The following is a 17,095-nucleotide window of genomic DNA, read 5'->3' as shown; positions in this document are numbered from 1 at the left end:
CCTTGCTTGCCTACAAAGAGAGCAGCAATTTGGATTTGTTACTATGTTACCTGGAAGAATAACAAACTGTGCAAGGATGGAGGTTGTAGGAGCAAAGAGAAGTTGTCTGTAAAGTTGGTGGATGCCTATTTTCCATTTTGCAGTCCCTTGTCTCCCTCTTGTGGCCTCCTGGAGGCAAATAAATGTGCAAAAAAAAGACAGCCTGGCGGCCGGCTGTTGCAGTGTTGCCCTCTCAGGCAACACTGAGTGACTGACTGAGCCTCACAGTCTTATATAAAGTTCAGACGGAACTTTGCACGTGTCATAGTGGAGCCCTCAGGATTCCAGAGCCAGCTTTCTGACATCATAATGGGGCCTGCCTCAGAGATAAAAGCCTGGGCCCAGGCAGTGTTGTTCAGTGCTGCTCAGCAGGCAGCACAGGACTGGATTAAAGCTGATACAAGGTGTGAAGGAACAAGGGGTGGCTGTGGGCATGCACTTGCTGCCGCTGCCAGTGTTTATCTGCATGGCAGGAGGGCATTTGGGCGTTGCCAGGAAGGCGTTTTTATGTAGATTCCTCCTCTTTCAGCACTGCATTGTGGTGCAAGCAAAAGAAGCAAATCCTGTCTGGCTTCCTCTCCGGCCTTTATTCACCTCCCGCTTAGTAGCTGTAAATGTGTGTGAGCCTGCAGGGCCCCATGGAATTGCCTAGGAGTAGGCTGAATCGCTGCAAGGGGTGAACAGCAGTATGGGACAGGCTCGGGCAAGGCAAGGGCCGCTCGGGTTATCGCTTCTCGGCCTTTTGGCTAAGATCAAGTGTAGTATCTGTTCTTATCAGTTTAATATCTGATACGTCCCCTATCTGGGGACCATATATTAAATGGATTTTTAGAACAGGGAGATGGAAATAGAGCTTGCTCTGTCCACTCCACGCATTGACCTGGTATTGCAGTATTTCCAGGACCGGTGCACCCTTCCCTTATGTGTTGACTAAAATCAGATTCCAAAAGTGTTTTTTCTCTTTGCCATTGTTTCTGTCTTTCTGAAGGGATCTCCCCTTTTAATCCCATTATTTCAACACCTGTTGGACAATGCATTTGTACAGTCATGTGTGATAATGAGCTCATTTATTAAATGCAATTAATGAATACATTGCCACCTCTTGTTGTGTGTGTGTGTGTGTGTGTGTGTGTGTCTTCTGTGTTTCTGTGTTTCCGGCATTTCACATTGGAACAGCTCATTCACCTTCCTTGTCTTCTCTCCGCCCTCCCTCCCTCCCTCCTAGGTAAGTTAAAGAGCTGCACCTGAGCCAGCCACTGATTGATGCAGCACCACAGTCAAATAGTGGAGTGGAGTGGAGTAGGGGAACAGCAAACAGCCATTAAAGCAGCCAGCCGCCTACCCGCCACAATGGACCTACCTGTGTACACTAGGTGGATGTGATGGAATGTACTGTCGTCCCTACATTTCAAGAAGAAGTAAGAATTGCAGTTGCAACAAACCCTTGCTTGCCTACAAAGAGAGCAGCAATTTGGATTTGTTACTATGTTACCTGGAAGAATAACAAACTGTGCAAGGATGGAGGTTGTAGGAGCAAAGAGAAGTTGTCTGTAAAGTTGGTGGATGCCTATTTTCCATTTTGCAGTCCCTTGTCTCCCTCTTGTGGCCTCCTGGAGGCAAATAAATGTGCAAAAAAAAGACAGCCTGGCGGCCGGCTGTTGCAGTGTTGCCCTCTCAGGCAACACTGAGTGACTGACTGAGCCTCACAGTCTTATATAAAGTTCAGACGGAACTTTGCACGTGTCATAGTGGAGCCCTCAGGATTCCAGAGCCAGCTTTCTGACATCATAATGGGGCCTGCCTCAGAGATAAAAGCCTGGGCCCAGGCAGTGTTGTTCAGTGCTGCTCAGCAGGCAGCACAGGACTGGATTAAAGCTGATACAAGGTGTGAAGGAACAAGGGGTGGCTGTGGGCATGCACTTGCTGCCGCTGCCAGTGTTTATCTGCATGGCAGGAGGGCATTTGGGCGTTGCCAGGAAGGCGTTTTTATGTAGATTCCTCCTCTTTCAGCACTGCATTGTGGTGCAAGCAAAAGAAGCAAATCCTGTCTGGCTTCCTCTCCGGCCTTTATTCACCTCCCGCTTAGTAGCTGTAAATGTGTGTGAGCCTGCAGGGCCCCATGGAATTGCCTAGGAGTAGGCTGAATCGCTGCAAGGGGTGAACAGCAGTATGGGACAGGCTCGGGCAAGGCAAGGGCCGCTCGGGTTATCGCTTCTCGGCCTTTTGGCTAAGATCAAGTGTAGTATCTGTTCTTATCAGTTTAATATCTGATACGTCCCCTATCTGGGGACCATATATTAAATGGATTTTTAGAACAGGGAGATGGAAATAGAGCTTGCTCTGTCCACTCCACGCATTGACCTGGTATTGCAGTATTTCCAGGACCGGTGCACCCTTCCCTTATGTGTTGACTAAAATCAGATTCCAAAAGTGTTTTTTCTCTTTGCCATTGTTTCTGTCTTTCTGAAGGGATCTCCCCTTTTAATCCCATTATTTCAACACCTGTTGGACAATGCATTTGTACAGTCATGTGTGATAATGAGCTCATTTATTAAATGCAATTAATGAATACATTGCCACCTCTTGTTGTGTGTGTGTGTGTGTGTGTGTGTGTGTCTTCTGTGTTTCTGTGTTTCCGGCATTTCACATTGGAACAGCTCATTCACCTTCCTTGTCTTCTCTCCGCCCTCCCTCCCTCCCTCCTAGGTAAGTTAAAGAGCTGCACCTGAGCCAGCCACTGATTGATGCAGCACCACAGTCAAATAGTGGAGTGGAGTGGAGTAGGGGAACAGCAAACAGCCATTAAAGCAGCCAGCCGCCTACCCGCCACAATGGACCTACCTGTGTACACTAGGTGGATGTGATGGAATGTACTGTCGTCCCTACATTTCAAGAAGAAGTAAGAATTGCAGTTGCAACAAACCCTTGCTTGCCTACAAAGAGAGCAGCAATTTGGATTTGTTACTATGTTACCTGGAAGAATAACAAACTGTGCAAGGATGGAGGTTGTAGGAGCAAAGAGAAGTTGTCTGTAAAGTTGGTGGATGCCTATTTTCCATTTTGCAGTCCCTTGTCTCCCTCTTGTGGCCTCCTGGAGGCAAATAAATGTGCAAAAAAAAGACAGCCTGGCGGCCGGCTGTTGCAGTGTTGCCCTCTCAGGCAACACTGAGTGACTGACTGAGCCTCACAGTCTTATATAAAGTTCAGACGGAACTTTGCACGTGTCATAGTGGAGCCCTCAGGATTCCAGAGCCAGCTTTCTGACATCATAATGGGGCCTGCCTCAGAGATAAAAGCCTGGGCCCAGGCAGTGTTGTTCAGTGCTGCTCAGCAGGCAGCACAGGACTGGATTAAAGCTGATACAAGGTGTGAAGGAACAAGGGGTGGCTGTGGGCATGCACTTGCTGCCGCTGCCAGTGTTTATCTGCATGGCAGGAGGGCATTTGGGCGTTGCCAGGAAGGCGTTTTTATGTAGATTCCTCCTCTTTCAGCACTGCATTGTGGTGCAAGCAAAAGAAGCAAATCCTGTCTGGCTTCCTCTCCGGCCTTTATTCACCTCCCGCTTAGTAGCTGTAAATGTGTGTGAGCCTGCAGGGCCCCATGGAATTGCCTAGGAGTAGGCTGAATCGCTGCAAGGGGTGAACAGCAGTATGGGACAGGCTCGGGCAAGGCAAGGGCCGCTCGGGTTATCGCTTCTCGGCCTTTTGGCTAAGATCAAGTGTAGTATCTGTTCTTATCAGTTTAATATCTGATACGTCCCCTATCTGGGGACCATATATTAAATGGATTTTTAGAACAGGGAGATGGAAATAGAGCTTGCTCTGTCCACTCCACGCATTGACCTGGTATTGCAGTATTTCCAGGACCGGTGCACCCTTCCCTTATGTGTTGACTAAAATCAGATTCCAAAAGTGTTTTTTCTCTTTGCCATTGTTTCTGTCTTTCTGAAGGGATCTCCCCTTTTAATCCCATTATTTCAACACCTGTTGGACAATGCATTTGTACAGTCATGTGTGATAATGAGCTCATTTATTAAATGCAATTAATGAATACATTGCCACCTCTTGTTGTGTGTGTGTGTGTGTGTGTGTGTGTGTCTTCTGTGTTTCTGTGTTTCCGGCATTTCACATTGGAACAGCTCATTCACCTTCCTTGTCTTCTCTCCGCCCTCCCTCCCTCCCTCCTAGGTAAGTTAAAGAGCTGCACCTGAGCCAGCCACTGATTGATGCAGCACCACAGTCAAATAGTGGAGTGGAGTGGAGTAGGGGAACAGCAAACAGCCATTAAAGCAGCCAGCCGCCTACCCGCCACAATGGACCTACCTGTGTACACTAGGTGGATGTGATGGAATGTACTGTCGTCCCTACATTTCAAGAAGAAGTAAGAATTGCAGTTGCAACAAACCCTTGCTTGCCTACAAAGAGAGCAGCAATTTGGATTTGTTACTATGTTACCTGGAAGAATAACAAACTGTGCAAGGATGGAGGTTGTAGGAGCAAAGAGAAGTTGTCTGTAAAGTTGGTGGATGCCTATTTTCCATTTTGCAGTCCCTTGTCTCCCTCTTGTGGCCTCCTGGAGGCAAATAAATGTGCAAAAAAAAGACAGCCTGGCGGCCGGCTGTTGCAGTGTTGCCCTCTCAGGCAACACTGAGTGACTGACTGAGCCTCACAGTCTTATATAAAGTTCAGACGGAACTTTGCACGTGTCATAGTGGAGCCCTCAGGATTCCAGAGCCAGCTTTCTGACATCATAATGGGGCCTGCCTCAGAGATAAAAGCCTGGGCCCAGGCAGTGTTGTTCAGTGCTGCTCAGCAGGCAGCACAGGACTGGATTAAAGCTGATACAAGGTGTGAAGGAACAAGGGGTGGCTGTGGGCATGCACTTGCTGCCGCTGCCAGTGTTTATCTGCATGGCAGGAGGGCATTTGGGCGTTGCCAGGAAGGCGTTTTTATGTAGATTCCTCCTCTTTCAGCACTGCATTGTGGTGCAAGCAAAAGAAGCAAATCCTGTCTGGCTTCCTCTCCGGCCTTTATTCACCTCCCGCTTAGTAGCTGTAAATGTGTGTGAGCCTGCAGGGCCCCATGGAATTGCCTAGGAGTAGGCTGAATCGCTGCAAGGGGTGAACAGCAGTATGGGACAGGCTCGGGCAAGGCAAGGGCCGCTCGGGTTATCGCTTCTCGGCCTTTTGGCTAAGATCAAGTGTAGTATCTGTTCTTATCAGTTTAATATCTGATACGTCCCCTATCTGGGGACCATATATTAAATGGATTTTTAGAACAGGGAGATGGAAATAGAGCTTGCTCTGTCCACTCCACGCATTGACCTGGTATTGCAGTATTTCCAGGACCGGTGCACCCTTCCCTTATGTGTTGACTAAAATCAGATTCCAAAAGTGTTTTTTCTCTTTGCCATTGTTTCTGTCTTTCTGAAGGGATCTCCCCTTTTAATCCCATTATTTCAACACCTGTTGGACAATGCATTTGTACAGTCATGTGTGATAATGAGCTCATTTATTAAATGCAATTAATGAATACATTGCCACCTCTTGTTGTGTGTGTGTGTGTGTGTGTGTGTGTGTCTTCTGTGTTTCTGTGTTTCCGGCATTTCACATTGGAACAGCTCATTCACCTTCCTTGTCTTCTCTCCGCCCTCCCTCCCTCCCTCCTAGGTAAGTTAAAGAGCTGCACCTGAGCCAGCCACTGATTGATGCAGCACCACAGTCAAATAGTGGAGTGGAGTGGAGTAGGGGAACAGCAAACAGCCATTAAAGCAGCCAGCCGCCTACCCGCCACAATGGACCTACCTGTGTACACTAGGTGGATGTGATGGAATGTACTGTCGTCCCTACATTTCAAGAAGAAGTAAGAATTGCAGTTGCAACAAACCCTTGCTTGCCTACAAAGAGAGCAGCAATTTGGATTTGTTACTATGTTACCTGGAAGAATAACAAACTGTGCAAGGATGGAGGTTGTAGGAGCAAAGAGAAGTTGTCTGTAAAGTTGGTGGATGCCTATTTTCCATTTTGCAGTCCCTTGTCTCCCTCTTGTGGCCTCCTGGAGGCAAATAAATGTGCAAAAAAAAGACAGCCTGGCGGCCGGCTGTTGCAGTGTTGCCCTCTCAGGCAACACTGAGTGACTGACTGAGCCTCACAGTCTTATATAAAGTTCAGACGGAACTTTGCACGTGTCATAGTGGAGCCCTCAGGATTCCAGAGCCAGCTTTCTGACATCATAATGGGGCCTGCCTCAGAGATAAAAGCCTGGGCCCAGGCAGTGTTGTTCAGTGCTGCTCAGCAGGCAGCACAGGACTGGATTAAAGCTGATACAAGGTGTGAAGGAACAAGGGGTGGCTGTGGGCATGCACTTGCTGCCGCTGCCAGTGTTTATCTGCATGGCAGGAGGGCATTTGGGCGTTGCCAGGAAGGCGTTTTTATGTAGATTCCTCCTCTTTCAGCACTGCATTGTGGTGCAAGCAAAAGAAGCAAATCCTGTCTGGCTTCCTCTCCGGCCTTTATTCACCTCCCGCTTAGTAGCTGTAAATGTGTGTGAGCCTGCAGGGCCCCATGGAATTGCCTAGGAGTAGGCTGAATCGCTGCAAGGGGTGAACAGCAGTATGGGACAGGCTCGGGCAAGGCAAGGGCCGCTCGGGTTATCGCTTCTCGGCCTTTTGGCTAAGATCAAGTGTAGTATCTGTTCTTATCAGTTTAATATCTGATACGTCCCCTATCTGGGGACCATATATTAAATGGATTTTTAGAACAGGGAGATGGAAATAGAGCTTGCTCTGTCCACTCCACGCATTGACCTGGTATTGCAGTATTTCCAGGACCGGTGCACCCTTCCCTTATGTGTTGACTAAAATCAGATTCCAAAAGTGTTTTTTCTCTTTGCCATTGTTTCTGTCTTTCTGAAGGGATCTCCCCTTTTAATCCCATTATTTCAACACCTGTTGGACAATGCATTTGTACAGTCATGTGTGATAATGAGCTCATTTATTAAATGCAATTAATGAATACATTGCCACCTCTTGTTGTGTGTGTGTGTGTGTGTGTGTGTGTGTCTTCTGTGTTTCTGTGTTTCCGGCATTTCACATTGGAACAGCTCATTCACCTTCCTTGTCTTCTCTCCGCCCTCCCTCCCTCCCTCCTAGGTAAGTTAAAGAGCTGCACCTGAGCCAGCCACTGATTGATGCAGCACCACAGTCAAATAGTGGAGTGGAGTGGAGTAGGGGAACAGCAAACAGCCATTAAAGCAGCCAGCCGCCTACCCGCCACAATGGACCTACCTGTGTACACTAGGTGGATGTGATGGAATGTACTGTCGTCCCTACATTTCAAGAAGAAGTAAGAATTGCAGTTGCAACAAACCCTTGCTTGCCTACAAAGAGAGCAGCAATTTGGATTTGTTACTATGTTACCTGGAAGAATAACAAACTGTGCAAGGATGGAGGTTGTAGGAGCAAAGAGAAGTTGTCTGTAAAGTTGGTGGATGCCTATTTTCCATTTTGCAGTCCCTTGTCTCCCTCTTGTGGCCTCCTGGAGGCAAATAAATGTGCAAAAAAAAGACAGCCTGGCGGCCGGCTGTTGCAGTGTTGCCCTCTCAGGCAACACTGAGTGACTGACTGAGCCTCACAGTCTTATATAAAGTTCAGACGGAACTTTGCACGTGTCATAGTGGAGCCCTCAGGATTCCAGAGCCAGCTTTCTGACATCATAATGGGGCCTGCCTCAGAGATAAAAGCCTGGGCCCAGGCAGTGTTGTTCAGTGCTGCTCAGCAGGCAGCACAGGACTGGATTAAAGCTGATACAAGGTGTGAAGGAACAAGGGGTGGCTGTGGGCATGCACTTGCTGCCGCTGCCAGTGTTTATCTGCATGGCAGGAGGGCATTTGGGCGTTGCCAGGAAGGCGTTTTTATGTAGATTCCTCCTCTTTCAGCACTGCATTGTGGTGCAAGCAAAAGAAGCAAATCCTGTCTGGCTTCCTCTCCGGCCTTTATTCACCTCCCGCTTAGTAGCTGTAAATGTGTGTGAGCCTGCAGGGCCCCATGGAATTGCCTAGGAGTAGGCTGAATCGCTGCAAGGGGTGAACAGCAGTATGGGACAGGCTCGGGCAAGGCAAGGGCCGCTCGGGTTATCGCTTCTCGGCCTTTTGGCTAAGATCAAGTGTAGTATCTGTTCTTATCAGTTTAATATCTGATACGTCCCCTATCTGGGGACCATATATTAAATGGATTTTTAGAACAGGGAGATGGAAATAGAGCTTGCTCTGTCCACTCCACGCATTGACCTGGTATTGCAGTATTTCCAGGACCGGTGCACCCTTCCCTTATGTGTTGACTAAAATCAGATTCCAAAAGTGTTTTTTCTCTTTGCCATTGTTTCTGTCTTTCTGAAGGGATCTCCCCTTTTAATCCCATTATTTCAACACCTGTTGGACAATGCATTTGTACAGTCATGTGTGATAATGAGCTCATTTATTAAATGCAATTAATGAATACATTGCCACCTCTTGTTGTGTGTGTGTGTGTGTGTGTGTGTGTGTCTTCTGTGTTTCTGTGTTTCCGGCATTTCACATTGGAACAGCTCATTCACCTTCCTTGTCTTCTCTCCGCCCTCCCTCCCTCCCTCCTAGGTAAGTTAAAGAGCTGCACCTGAGCCAGCCACTGATTGATGCAGCACCACAGTCAAATAGTGGAGTGGAGTGGAGTAGGGGAACAGCAAACAGCCATTAAAGCAGCCAGCCGCCTACCCGCCACAATGGACCTACCTGTGTACACTAGGTGGATGTGATGGAATGTACTGTCGTCCCTACATTTCAAGAAGAAGTAAGAATTGCAGTTGCAACAAACCCTTGCTTGCCTACAAAGAGAGCAGCAATTTGGATTTGTTACTATGTTACCTGGAAGAATAACAAACTGTGCAAGGATGGAGGTTGTAGGAGCAAAGAGAAGTTGTCTGTAAAGTTGGTGGATGCCTATTTTCCATTTTGCAGTCCCTTGTCTCCCTCTTGTGGCCTCCTGGAGGCAAATAAATGTGCAAAAAAAAGACAGCCTGGCGGCCGGCTGTTGCAGTGTTGCCCTCTCAGGCAACACTGAGTGACTGACTGAGCCTCACAGTCTTATATAAAGTTCAGACGGAACTTTGCACGTGTCATAGTGGAGCCCTCAGGATTCCAGAGCCAGCTTTCTGACATCATAATGGGGCCTGCCTCAGAGATAAAAGCCTGGGCCCAGGCAGTGTTGTTCAGTGCTGCTCAGCAGGCAGCACAGGACTGGATTAAAGCTGATACAAGGTGTGAAGGAACAAGGGGTGGCTGTGGGCATGCACTTGCTGCCGCTGCCAGTGTTTATCTGCATGGCAGGAGGGCATTTGGGCGTTGCCAGGAAGGCGTTTTTATGTAGATTCCTCCTCTTTCAGCACTGCATTGTGGTGCAAGCAAAAGAAGCAAATCCTGTCTGGCTTCCTCTCCGGCCTTTATTCACCTCCCGCTTAGTAGCTGTAAATGTGTGTGAGCCTGCAGGGCCCCATGGAATTGCCTAGGAGTAGGCTGAATCGCTGCAAGGGGTGAACAGCAGTATGGGACAGGCTCGGGCAAGGCAAGGGCCGCTCGGGTTATCGCTTCTCGGCCTTTTGACAAGATCAGGTGTAGTATTTCTGCATCTGGTTTTGTTGGGAGGTGTCCGGGGTACCCTGCTCCTTGGCCTTGGGGGATCGTCTCTTTTCACAGAGAGACTTCACCCCCTTGCTGCTATTTGGGGAGTGGGCTTAGCCCCCGGACAACGAGTTGCGATCGCGCCTTACCCAAGAGGTCAACCGGCCTTGAGGCGTTTTTCTAAGAGCGTTCCGAGGGCGTTTATCGGGCTTCGTAGGTGTCTGGGGTACCCTAATCCTTGGCCTTGGGGGAGGGTTCCACTTAATTGTGGAATCTGAGCCCTTGCTGCTATAAGGGACAGGCTTAGCCCCCAGGCACTGAAAATGCCATTTACATTTGGATTTGCATCCGGGGACACCCGGTTGCGCCAGTCCGTCCGCATCGAGGTGGAAGAAGGCCATCGCCAGCGGAAGAACCTTCGCTTCATTGTGGAGGTGATTCTGCTGGACTTCCTGGGGCTCAAGCGGGCGGACATCCTGTGTCTCAATGACCAGGAAAGCCGCGGTCGGTACACCATATCCTTTACGGCCGCGGCATGTTGCGACAACATGCACAAAAGATTGTCTGATGCGGACCAGAGTGAGGAGCGGCTAAATGGACTGAACTTTTTATTCCTCTACGGGGAGGAAGAAGTCCCGCTCGTGATGTGCATGTTCAGTCCATTTGTCTCAGAGTGTGACATTGAAACCTTCCTCAGTCGTTACTGCAGGGAGGTCCGCTTCTCACACAAAATCTTGAACACCCAGAGCTTCTGGAACGGCAAAAGGAAATATTGGGTGAAGTTCCGCCAGGATCCCAATGGCATTGGAGGCTTACATCACCCACCCCAGAACTTTGCCATTGGGAAGAATCGAGGATTCTTATTTTACCCCCAGATGCCAATAGCCTGCCGGAACTGCTTGAGATATGGCCACACCAGAGAACATTGTGACCGGCCCCATGTGGTGCAGTGTAACAGGTGTGGCCAGGTTGGACACGTGGCGGCAAAATGCAGTTCCGAGGTGTTGTGCAATCTGTGCGGCATGACTGGGCATGCTTTTAAAGATTGCCCCCGCAGAGCGAAATCTGGGCCACCCAGACCAGGGCCAGAGCGGCAGTTTGCAACATGTGCAGACGCCGCTGGTAATGCCCCAAAACGAGCATTGACGACTGAGGGGTCCAGGCCAAAGTCCTTCACAGCTCCATCGGGGGGCCCACCGATGTCAGCCTCGAGGGACGGCCATAGGGATTCCACCGGGTCCAGGCAGAGCAGGAGGAATTCTGACTCTGCTGGACATAAGTTGACCGGCACCTCTGCAAACAGGTCCTCTGCTCCGCCTGCAGTGGACCCTGTTGAGGCAGTGGTTAGCGACAGGCGTCGTGGCTCCGTAGGTTCTGCAGTAGGACCTGACGCCTGTCCCAAGAGTGTGGGCATGGAGCGGAGACACTCTGTGTCAGACGAGGGCTCCATTAAGAAAACCCTAAAATATGCTGGATTGGAGCCTCGTTTTGACCATTACCGGTCAACGGGGGGGTCGGAGCAAAGTTCCTCCACTGCGGTTGTGGAGGGGCTTGCGATGAAGGCTCCCCGTAAGCAGGCAAAGGTTGCCAAGAGTGATGGGACCTCACAGGCCCCTGTGCAGCTGCCCAGTAAGGACATCAGCGATATCTTCAGCCAGGGGCCAGAGATGGGTGAGAGCGACTTCGAGGAGATGGATAGGAGCCATTCTGCAAAGAGACAGCGAGAGGAAGAGGAGTCCGGAGTTCGGAGGAAAGCTGCCTATCGGAGTTCGGATGAGAGCAGTGTGGGGGTTGGAGCCGCCCACGTATCTGGCTCTGACCCTACCAACATCCAAGATTTATTGACCCCTCAAAAAGGGGGTCCAGACTCGCAGCTGATCTCCGAGTACGACTCTTCTGGTTCGGACTCTGACCTCAACTAAGACTATGTTGGTTCCTATCAAAGTCGCCTCACTAAATGTGAGGTCCCTAAAGAGCCCTGTCCGCAGGACTGCTTTATTTTCATTTTTAGAGACTGTGGACTTTGACCTTTGCCTGCTTCAAGAATGTGGAATCCCTAATGACTTGGAATATCAAGATTTAAAGATGGACTGGAAACTAGGCCCCTCAGTCTGGTCTGGTGGAAATGACTGTCGCTCTGCGGGGGTTGGATTGCTCTGCCGAGGTCGTTTTATCTCCATCCAAACAGTGACTGAAATCATGCCCGGCAGAGCTATTTTAATACATTTGCTTTTTAATGGAATTTTAATTCGTGTTTTAAACGTTTATGCCCCTCCTACCAAACAGGAGAGGGCAGAACTATTAGAGATTTTACCATTGTTTTGTGTTGGGTCTACCCCCCTGCTGGTGGGTGGTGATTTTAACTGTGTACGTGATGGAGAACACCGGCAGGGTGGGGATTTTAATCGAAAAATTGACCGTACTTCTTACCTGCTCAAGAATTTTATTGGTGATTTTAAATTGAAAGATTGCTGGAGGGAACTCTTGCCTGCGGACCCAGGCCCCACCTGGTCCAATGGAAGAGTGAGCTCCAGAATTGATTTTATTTTCACTTCTAATAGTTTTATTCCCAAAAAATGTTTGCTTTTAACAAATATTTTATCTGATCACAAGCTCCTTTCGGTGCACCTGGAGCTAGAGGGAGAGCAAAAAGCTTGTAGGGGTCCCTGGAGACTAAACACCACACTCCTGGAGGACCCCATCATTAAAGAGGAGTTTGTGCGGACCTACCAGTGTTGGCAGTCCCATAGAGCGCCCAGTCAGCCTATGCTACACTGGTGGGAGGGCATTAAACCCAAAATCAGAGCTTTTTTTATTCGAGCAGGTAAGAAGAAAGCAAAAGAGAAAAAACAATGGTTTTATGTTCTTAATAAACGTTTACATGTACTTTTTAAATTGAAGGAGATTGGTATGGATGTTGATGATGATATTTTAAATCTTAAAGCTGAAATAAAACATGCCATAGAAGAGAAAGGGAAACAAATAATTTTTAATTCACATGTAAAGTACCTCGAGGATGGCGAGAAGTGTTCCCGGTTCTTCTTCAAAAAGGTAATGGATAAACGAGATGTCATTTTAAACCTTGAAGGAGAAACCACTATGGTCGGCATTTTAAATTCTGCTTTTAATTTCTACCAATCTCTTTTTAACAAGAAAAATATTGATCCTTCCTTTTTAGAACATGTTCTTAATTCCCTTGATGCCAAGCTAGATATTTTAGACCAGGAAGTTTTATCCCGTAATATTACCTTGGAGGAACTTTTATTTGCTTTTAAAAGTTTTTCTAATGGGAAAGCTCCTGGGGAAGATGGTCTGCCCATCGAATTTTATCATGCTTTTTGGGAAATTTTAAAGAATGACATGTTTTTATTGTATAAGGAAGTTTTTATTACTGAAGAGCTGCCCCCTTCCTGGAGGAGGGGGATTGTGTCCTTAATTTTTAAAAAAGGTGAGAAGGACCAGTTAAAAAACTGGCGCCCTATTACTCTTTTAAACGTTGATTGTAAAATTTTAGCTAAACTAATAACAATCCGTTTTAAACCTTTTATTCATAAATTAATCCATCCAAACCAGGTATGTGGGGTACCTGGGAGGTCAATTACTGAGTCCCTGAATATTTTACGTGACATCATTTGGTATTTTAAAGAAAGGGGTCAAAGCCTTGCTATTTTATCCTTAGATTTCGAGAAGGCTTTTGACCGGGTCTCCCATGAATATCTTTTTATGGTTCTTAAAAAGATGGCTGTTCCTGAAATTATTTTAACACGTATTAAGCTTTTATATCGATCCTGTTTTAGCCAAATTTCTATCAACGGATTTTTAACTAAAGGTGTTCCTCTTTTATCAGGGGTGAAACAGGGGTGCCCGTTGTCTCCGCTCCTTTTTATTTGTGCCATTGAACCTCTGTTCACCCTAATAAGAGATGATAAAGTCATCAGAGGCGTGCCCATACCTGGAGGAAGGGGGAACCAGGTAAAAATCCTAGGCTATATGGATGACGCCACCATCCTATGCCCAGACGCCGCTTCTATGAGAAGGGCATTGAGGAACACCGGCTTTTTTTGTGAAGCCTCTGGTTTTAAATTAAACGTTGATAAATGTGACTGTTTTTATACTGGTGTATGGGATTCCTCTGTGACACCAGGAGTTAACATGCAGCAGGATCAGATAAAAATTTTAGGAATTGTTTTTAATCAAGAAAACGATGGGAGACCCAATTGGGATTCAGTAATTGCCAAAATGGAAAAAAAGGTTTTAATGTGGAATTTGAGAAATCTCACCATGGAGGGAAAAGTTTTAATAATTAAATCTGTTTTATTACCCATAATGCTTTATGTAGCTATGGTTTTCCCTCCAACAATTTTATATATTAAAAAAGTGACCAGGATCTGTTTTATGTTTTTATGGGGTTCCAAAATGGAAAAACTAAAACGTGATTTTATGTACAGATGTAAGGACAATGGCGGGAGAGATGTTCCTAACCTTTTTAACTTCTTTTACATTAAATACTTTTGCTTCTGTTTTAAAATGTATAATTCTGATGGTATTTTTAGCTACTTTTTAAAGTACGCTACGGGCATGATTTTTAAACGATGGTTTCGTGTCCCTTTGAATTCTCCTGTGCTTCTGTGTCCCCCAAAACAATATGCGGTGCTCGAAAAAACTGTCAGGCTCCTAGGTCTCCAAGAATTGGAGCCTGACATATTGGGGGACCAGAAAAAAGTGTCACTCTCCTGTAGGCGGCAGGAGGATACACTGGCAGTTTCAAATTTCTCACAGGCAAGGTCCAAGGTGGTGTGGCGGAACGTTTTCGGGAAATTTATGGCAAATGTGCACAAGGACCTTGCCTGGGCAATCGTTCACCAGTGCCTCCCTACCCGTGAATTCCAGCATAGGCGAGGACTGGTGGCGAGAGCCAAGTGCCCGAGAGACAGGTGTGGTGACGACGAGACGGTAATGCACCTGTTTTGGAACTGCCCATATGCACAGGAGGTTTGGAGGAAGGTAGGCCCATTGTTGAAATGGGCCTGCGGTCTTAAAGATCTTAAATTTGAATACGTGTTTTATGGTCTTTTTAACTGCCCAAGTTTTAAACAGCAAATGGTCTGTTGGATCATTTTAAACTGTTTTAAGAATGCCATCTGGAAGGTTAGGAACATTCTGCTTTTTAAACATGATTTTATTGATGTTAAAAATTGTGTCAAATATGCCCTAAGTGAAATGTACATTTATTATCTTAGGGACAAAAAGCAGCTAGGGGTAAAAGAAGCAACATCCATGTGGTGTTTGCAAATGTGGAATACCATAACATTGTAAATAAAAATGGTTTTATTCTTTTATGTCTTTTATGCCCTGTATAAATTTTATCCTGCTATTGTTCTGTACTTTTATTATAACATCTGTATTACTGGTCTTATTATTATTACTTTTGTATTCATTTAAATGTATGAATATTTATGTATTATGCCATTGATTTTATCTTGTGGTTTCAATTTTAAAAAAAAGTCTGTAAAATATAATATTTTTGCCAATAAAAAACTTTGTTGGAACCTTATCTGTTCTTATCAGTTTAATATCTGATACGTCCCCTATCTGGGGACCATATATTAAATGGATTTTTAGAACAGGGAGATGGAAATAGAGCTTGCTCTGTCCACTCCACGCATTGACCTGGTATTGCAGTATTTCCAGGACCGGTGCACCCTTCCCTTATGTGTTGACTAAAATCAGATTCCAAAAGTGTTTTTTCTCTTTGCCATTGTTTCTGTCTTTCTGAAGGGATCTCCCCTTTTAATCCCATTATTTCAACACCTGTTGGACAATGCATTTGTACAGTCATGTGTGATAATGAGCTCATTTATTAAATGCAATTAATGAATACATTGCCACCTCTTGTTGTGTGTGTGTGTGTGTGTGTGTGTGTGTCTTCTGTGTTTCTGTGTTTCCGGCATTTCACATTGGAACAGCTCATTCACCTTCCTTGTCTTCTCTCCGCCCTCCCTCCCTCCCTCCTAGGTAAGTTAAAGAGCTGCACCTGAGCCAGCCACTGATTGATGCAGCACCACAGTCAAATAGTGGAGTGGAGTGGAGTAGGGGAACAGCAAACAGCCATTAAAGCAGCCAGCCGCCTACCCGCCACAATGGACCTACCTGTGTACACTAGGTGGATGTGATGGAATGTACTGTCGTCCCTACATTTCAAGAAGAAGTAAGAATTGCAGTTGCAACAAACCCTTGCTTGCCTACAAAGAGAGCAGCAATTTGGATTTGTTACTATGTTACCTGGAAGAATAACAAACTGTGCAAGGATGGAGGTTGTAGGAGCAAAGAGAAGTTGTCTGTAAAGTTGGTGGATGCCTATTTTCCATTTTGCAGTCCCTTGTCTCCCTCTTGTGGCCTCCTGGAGGCAAATAAATGTGCAAAAAAAAGACAGCCTGGCGGCCGGCTGTTGCAGTGTTGCCCTCTCAGGCAACACTGAGTGACTGACTGAGCCTCACAGTCTTATATAAAGTTCAGACGGAACTTTGCACGTGTCATAGTGGAGCCCTCAGGATTCCAGAGCCAGCTTTCTGACATCATAATGGGGCCTGCCTCAGAGATAAAAGCCTGGGCCCAGGCAGTGTTGTTCAGTGCTGCTCAGCAGGCAGCACAGGACTGGATTAAAGCTGATACAAGGTGTGAAGGAACAAGGGGTGGCTGTGGGCATGCACTTGCTGCCGCTGCCAGTGTTTATCTGCATGGCAGGAGGGCATTTGGGCGTTGCCAGGAAGGCGTTTTTATGTAGATTCCTCCTCTTTCAGCACTGCATTGTGGTGCAAGCAAAAGAAGCAAATCCTGTCTGGCTTCCTCTCCGGCCTTTATTCACCTCCCGCTTAGTAGCTGTAAATGTGTGTGAGCCTGCAGGGCCCCATGGAATTGCCTAGGAGTAGGCTGAATCGCTGCAAGGGGTGAACAGCAGTATGGGACAGGCTCGGGCAAGGCAAGGGCCGCTCGGGTTATCGCTTCTCGGCCTTTTGGCAAGATCAGGTGTAGTATTTCTGCATCTGGTTTTGTTGGGAGGTGTCCGGGGTACCCTGCTCCTTGGCCTTGGGGGATCGTCTCTTTTCACAGAGAGACTTCACCCCCTTGCTGCTATTTGGGGAGTGGGCTTAGCCCCCGGACAACGAGTTGCGATCGCGCCTTACCCAAGAGGTCAACCGGCCTTGAGGCGTTTTTCTAAGAGCGTTCCGAGGGCGTTTATCGGGCTTCGTAGGTGTCTGGGGTACCCTAATCCTTGGCCTTGGGGGAGGGTTCCACTTAATTGTGGAATCTGAGCCCTTGCTGCTATAAGGGACAGGCTTAGCCCCCAGGCACTGAAAATGCCATATACATTTGGATTTGCATCCGGGGACACCCGGTTGCGCCAG

At 47.1% G+C, this 17,095-nt stretch overlaps 7 non-coding genes across 7 annotated transcripts; all 7 read left to right on the top strand.

Moving 5' to 3' along the window:
• The first annotated feature begins 765 nt into the window (after window positions 1–765).
• LOC142721861 (U2 spliceosomal RNA) lies at window positions 766–956 on the top strand. Its single transcript, XR_012874221.1, has one exon. It is a non-coding gene; the product is annotated as a U2 spliceosomal RNA (small nuclear RNA).
• Window positions 957–2,246: 1,290 nt separating this feature from the next.
• Window positions 2,247–2,437, top strand: LOC142721859 (U2 spliceosomal RNA). The gene has a single exon (XR_012874219.1). It is a non-coding gene; the product is annotated as a U2 spliceosomal RNA (small nuclear RNA).
• Window positions 2,438–3,727: 1,290 nt separating this feature from the next.
• On the top strand, window positions 3,728–3,918 carry LOC142721858 (U2 spliceosomal RNA). The gene has a single exon (XR_012874218.1). It is a non-coding gene; the product is annotated as a U2 spliceosomal RNA (small nuclear RNA).
• Window positions 3,919–5,208: 1,290 nt separating this feature from the next.
• LOC142721857 (U2 spliceosomal RNA) lies at window positions 5,209–5,399 on the top strand. The gene has a single exon (XR_012874217.1). It is a non-coding gene; the product is annotated as a U2 spliceosomal RNA (small nuclear RNA).
• Window positions 5,400–6,689: 1,290 nt separating this feature from the next.
• On the top strand, window positions 6,690–6,880 carry LOC142721856 (U2 spliceosomal RNA). Its single transcript, XR_012874215.1, has one exon. It is a non-coding gene; the product is annotated as a U2 spliceosomal RNA (small nuclear RNA).
• A 1,290-nt stretch (window positions 6,881–8,170) lies between these two features.
• LOC142721855 (U2 spliceosomal RNA) lies at window positions 8,171–8,361 on the top strand. Its single transcript, XR_012874214.1, has one exon. It is a non-coding gene; the product is annotated as a U2 spliceosomal RNA (small nuclear RNA).
• Window positions 8,362–15,207: 6,846 nt separating this feature from the next.
• On the top strand, window positions 15,208–15,396 carry LOC142721882 (U2 spliceosomal RNA). Its single transcript, XR_012874237.1, has one exon. It is a non-coding gene; the product is annotated as a U2 spliceosomal RNA (small nuclear RNA).
• The last annotated feature ends 1,699 nt before the right edge of the window (window positions 15,397–17,095 follow it).

The sequence above is a fragment of the Rhinoderma darwinii genome, unplaced genomic scaffold, assembly GCF_050947455.1.
Source record: "Rhinoderma darwinii isolate aRhiDar2 unplaced genomic scaffold, aRhiDar2.hap1 Scaffold_523, whole genome shotgun sequence".
Taxonomy (NCBI): domain Eukaryota; kingdom Metazoa; phylum Chordata; class Amphibia; order Anura; family Rhinodermatidae; genus Rhinoderma; species Rhinoderma darwinii.
Note: the sequence above shows the minus strand (reverse complement) of the source record. Positions and strands in the feature narration are given on the sequence as shown.